This window comes from Ovis canadensis, chromosome 6 (assembly GCF_042477335.2).
Source record: "Ovis canadensis isolate MfBH-ARS-UI-01 breed Bighorn chromosome 6, ARS-UI_OviCan_v2, whole genome shotgun sequence".
Lineage (NCBI taxonomy): Eukaryota > Metazoa > Chordata > Mammalia > Artiodactyla > Bovidae > Ovis > Ovis canadensis.
Window position 1 is genome coordinate 91,430,997 of NC_091250.1, and position 6,179 is coordinate 91,437,175.

Below are 6,179 nucleotides of genomic sequence, written 5' to 3' on the forward strand. Positions count from 1 at the left end.
AGGAGCAGGATAATGATGTGACTCTTCATAAATATTGCACTGAAAGTTCTAGCCAGTGCAATAAGGTATGAAAATTTTAATAAAATATAGTTAAAAAGTGAGAAGAAAATTATTTTTCTTCACAATTGACAGGTTTTTCTATGCAACTAATTCTAAATAAACTACAAAAAAATATATTATCAAGTAGTATTATATTATCAAGGATACTAGATATAAGATTAATGTATATAATTAATTATAATAACAAAGAACAATAGAAAATTAGAATTTTAAAAATTATAGTAGCATTGCAAAAAGTATGAAACACTAATCATACTTTTTACTGAGACTGTAAAATATTTATATGGAAAATTAAGCAGGAACTAAATAAGTAGAACAGTATTCTTTGTTCATGGATCAGATTGCTCAACATTATAAAGATGTCAGTTCTCCTCTAACTACCCTATAAATTAAATGCAAAAATAATTCTATAATAAATGCAATTTCTATGCAATATCAGCAGCTTTTAAACCTATAATCAACAATATTTTAGCAGAAACTGTCAATGTGAATCTAAACATTTTGTGTAGAATTGAAGGAACTAGAATAGTAAAAACAGTTTAAAAAAGAAGAAAAGAGTTGAAATACATATAATTTAAGGAACTACAAAATTACATAGTGAAGGTAGCATAATATTATTAAAATGATAAATTCATAGATCAGTGGAAGAGAATAGAGACAGGAACTAAACCTACTTGTATATTGTCAGTTGATTTTCAAACATAATTCAAGTGTTGGAATAATTAGATTAGCACTCGTAAAAAGCATCAATCTTGATCTATATCTTCTTCAAAGCTACACTGAGTATATACAAGACACTTTGGTCAGGACCTTCGTCTACATAAGCAATTTGAAGCAGCCCAGATCAGAACTTCAGCAACACTCTGACAGATCATTCATAGCCAATAGTTTTCCAGGAAAAGAAAAAGGAGAAATATTCAAATTAAAAAAACTGAAGAAAGGATGGTTGAAAACTTTCTAGATCTGTTAGTGTCTGAAGACATTCTAAATTTGTAAATCTCTTACGTCTACAGATATAAGAAGCTTAGTACAATCCAAAATAATAATAAATAATTTCAAAGAAGTAAATAACCAGAAAATAAGAATCAATTGTTTTAAACCCAAAGAAAAAGAAAAATCTTAAAGCAGCCAGCAAGAAAGGATGCGTAATCTATAGGGCAGTAACAGATTGAATATCAGAGGATTGCTCATCAGAAGCCAAGAGTTTGGAAGAAAATGACATTTTTCAAATGCTGAAAGAAAAAGATGGGCAACCCATAATTATTTAGTGAAAATATTCTTTAGGAATGCGGGAGAAAGACACTGTCATATGAAGAAAAATTAAGAAAATCTTTTGCTATCAGAAAATGAAAATATATACCTATCTAAATGCAGAGTTCCAAAGAATAACAAAGAGAGATAAGAAAGCCTTCCTCAGTGATCAATGCAAAGAAATAGAGGAAAACAATAGAATGGGAAAGACTACAGATCTCTTCAAGAAAATTAGAGATACTAAGGGAACATTTCATGCAAAGATGGGCACAATAAAGGACAGAAATGGTATCGATCTAACAGAAGCAGAAGAGATTAAAAAGAGGTGGCAAGAATACATGGAAGAACTGTACAGAAAAAGATCTTCACGACTCAGATAATCACCATGGGTTGGTCACTCACCTAGAGCCAGACGTCTTGGAATGTGAAGTCAAGTGGGCCTTAGAAAGCATCACAACGAACAAAGCTAGTGAAGGTGATGGAACTCCAGTTGAGCTATTTTAAATCCCAAAAGTTGATGCTGTGAAAGTGCTGCACTCAATATGCCAGCAAATTTGGAAAACTCAGCAGTGGCCACAGGACTGGAAAAGGTCAGTTTTCATTCCAATCCTAAAGAAAGGCAATGCCAAAGAATGAACAAACTACTGCACAATTGCACTCATCTCACACTCTAGTAAAGTAATCCTCAAAATTCTCCAAACCAGGATTCAACAGTCAGTTCAGTTCAGTTCAGTCGCACAGTCATGTCCGACTCTGCGACCCTATGAATCACAGCATGCCAGGCCTCCCTGTCCATCACCAACTCCTGGAGTTCACTCAGACTCACGTTCATCGAGTCAGTGATGCCATCCAGCCATCTCATCCTCTGTCGTCCCCTTCTCCTCCTGCCCCCAATCCCGCCCAGCATCAGAGTCTTTTCCAATGAGTCAACTCTTCATATCAGGTGGCCAAAGTACTGGAGTTTCAGCTTTAGCATTATTCCTTCCAAAGAAATCCCAGGGCTGATCCTTTCAGAATCGACTGGTTGGACCTCCTTGCAGTCCAAGGGACTCTCGAGAGTCTTCTCCAACACCACAACTCAAAAGCATCAATTCTTCAGCACTCAGCCTTCTTCACAGTCCAACTCTCACCTCCATACATGACTACTGGAAAAACCATAGCCTTGACTAGATGGACCTTAGTCAGCAAAGTAATGTCTCTGCTTTTGAATATGCTATCTAGGTTGGTCATAACTTTTCTTCCAAGGAGTAAGCATCTTAATTTCATGGCTGCAGTCACCATCTGCAGTGATTTTGGAGCCCAAAAAAATAAAGTCTGACACTGTTTCCACTGTTTCCCCATCTATTTGCCATGAAGTGATGAGCCCGGATGCCATGATCTTCGTTTTCTGAACGTTGAGCTTTAAGCCAACTTTTTCACTTTCCTCCTTCACTTTCATCAAGAGGCTTTTTAGTTCCTCTTCACTTTCTGCCATAAGGGTGGTGTCATCGGCATATCTGAGGTTATCAGTCCTGAATAATCACTGGAAGGAGTGATGATGAAGCTGAAACTTCAATATTCTGGCCACCTTATGCGAAGAACTGACTCATTGGAAAAGTCTGTAATGCTGGGAAAGAGTGGAAGTGGAGGGTGACGGGGATGACAGAGGATGTGATGGTTGTATGGCATCCCCGACTAGAGGGACATAAGTTTGGGTAAACTCTGGGAGTTGGTGTTTGACAGGGAGGCCTGGCGTGCTACAGTCCATGGGGTTGCAAACAGTCAGACATGACTACCCACTTGAAATGAACTGAACTGAACTTGCTACCAGAATTGCTGTAAAATAACTTCTAATGGAATTTCTTTACTCATAATGGAAGTTTAAAAAGTGGGATATATAAATGTTTACTAATGACAAAACTTGATTTAATGACTTATTTTAATTAGATTGTATCAACTGTTTCTTGTTGAGCTATGAAACTATTAGCTATTAATTTATTCTCCAAACATTCTGGACTTCACCCAATCCATGAAATAAACAAATTTGTATTAAGTGTCTGGATATCTATAAATGCTATTAACTTTGTAAGCCACAGGATTAATTTCTACCTGTCCTTCAGGTCACAAATGAACAATTTTCTCTGGTTAATTTCCTGAAGTCTCCAAGGTATTAATAATAGTTTATGTTTCTACATATGTTACTGCTACATGGCAATTCTCTTATTATAATACTTATCACTCTTTAAGTTACTGACTTATTATAAATTCCCCTAGGAAGGACTGTGACTATCTTTCAACCTTTTATTCCTTCATCTATCAGACTACTGGCCCATAATAAACACAGAAAATAATCAAATAATAAGTATGATATAAAGGGTACTTTCTCACTATATCTTTTTTAAATACACAAATAAATTTAAGAAAGTATAAATGCTTTTTATTATCACACTAAATTGCAACTATTTGATTTTGCTCTTCTGAAATTCTGAAATCATCAATTTTAAATGGAAAGAAAGTAGAGTATCTATTGAGCACTTAATGTTATATAGATTATCTCATTGAATTCTCACAACAATTTATGAAGTTGGCTCTATTACTTTTCTTACTTTTATAAGGGAGAAAATTGAACCACAGAGAGGTTAACTCACTCTCCTAAGTCATAATTGGTAAGTGACTGGGCAGGGTTTGAATAAATGAAATTTTAAGAGGTAGTTCAACAACTCATTATTTATAATTCCTAGTTTTTATTGCATTTAAAAGAGGAGATTGCTTCTAAAGAAAATTACTCCTCAGTTGACATTTTCATAATTGGTTATTTTTCATGTTGTCCATTTCTCCTAGGTAATATGTTGTGTTATTATAGATAAGTCAAGAATAGTGGTCAGGTATATGTGATGCTTTACCACATTTTTAAGTGTTAACAAAAATACACAATTATATGATGACATTCAAATGTACTTTTGGAAGTGCCACGATTAGACTGCAAGTGTGACCTTAAATAATCTTTACTATCAGCACAGAGTCAAGCCATTGTATAAAGGTTGATTTTGAAAGAATCAAATGTACAAAAATAACATTTATTTCTCACTATGTATTACATACTTTTATGAGAAGTATATGTAATTAAATTAAACTTTTATCATCCCGGTATGTAAGATAATGTTTCCTTGTTTAGTAGAGGAAAAACTGAGTACCAGAGAAAAAACTTAACTTGTTCAACAACACAGGCAACTATTATCTGCATAAATTTGTATGTTTGAGAGGATTTACCAAATTCCCCAGAGCATACTCACAATTAAGTTTTATTTAAATGTTACAGAATGAGAGTATACAGACAAGCACTGAGAATGCATGAGACATCCAGGAAAAATCTCACTAAGGTCTTTATGAACACATGGGCATGATTTGTCTCTGCATTGAAACACCAGTTCTTTAGTATGTGTCCTGATTCCTGGCTTCAGAATAGCTCAGGACACAAGTTCCCCAGAAATGGGGTCTTTTCATGCCCCTCTGATCAGTTAGTCAAGCCCGGCAGTCTAACCACAGAGGTCAGGTGAAAAATAGCAACAAAAAAACCAGCTCTGCATGTCATCATGGGAGTTTTGCACCTTATAAACAGCCCATTATAAATTCCATTACCCTGATATTAGCCAAAGGTCAAGGTCAGATATGCAGGCATCCCCAGAGGTAAGGCTAGCATTTCTATGTCCAGTTGTAAGTGAACATTATTCTCCACCTAAATTTTAATCCCAGCATTCTGGTTCAAGAGACCATGCCCTTAAAACTACGTTACTGTGATAACAGGAGAAATTTACTGTTTCTTTGGCCTAATATTACTTATAAAAGGTGAAAAACCCAGTCTTGGAGAGGTAAATTGATGCACTATGTTAATATATCATTTCATCATAATGTTAATAAGTGACATTTACAATATTATAAAGTAGATAATTTTATAAGTATTCCCATTTTACAGGCAAGGAAACTGAGGCTGAGAGAAGGTATACAATGTTATATAGCTGTTCTTAGAAGATCTATCCATCTATCCATCCCCACTACTGCTTTCATGACAAGTTTACTAAAGCTAGGCTGCTTGGATAGTAGTCCTGGCTCAGCCCCTAACTGTGTTTTTGACCACATTTCTTTACTGCTTTGTGCATTAGTGACCCTATTTCTAAGCAGGAATGATAACGGTACATATGCAATATTATCTTCATTGCAAGGATCAAATGAATTGATATACAGGTGACACATAAAACTGTGCCAGGCATACAATTAATGCTATATCAGCATTAGCTATTATTACATATTCAATATGTGTTTATAGAATGTTTGCAGGACCTATTCTAGACATAGGGGATATAGTCATGAATAAAACAGAAAAGGTTAATGCTTTCAAAGAGTTTACATTCTAGTGGGAGAAGATAGATACGGTCTAAACAAGTGTATATGTACAATATTAAGTGACAATAAGTACCATCAAGAAAATTAAGCAGATAAATGTTTTAGAGGGCAATGAATGAGCCTGCTGAGATATATATGTGTATGTGTGTGTACCCATATGAGGCCAAATCTAATAGAAACTAGGAGAGATGCAATCATCTGGGAAAGAAGATTCCCAGAAGATGTTTGGCAGAAAACAAACTGCAGAAGTGCTGAGGCAGGCTTGCGTTTGGATAGTACAACGGTGCAAGGAATAGCAAAGGAGGACAGTGTGGCAGATACAGCAAGAGAGCGGGGCTGGAGGAGGGCAGATCATGTAGAACCTGTTCACCATGAGGACTTCAGGCTTTATTAAAAGGTTTAAGCAAGATTAATAACAAAATCTGTTATATTTTAAAACAGTCTGTTGGTTCCTGTGTGTAAAACAGAGAGTATAAGCAAAAAGTGGC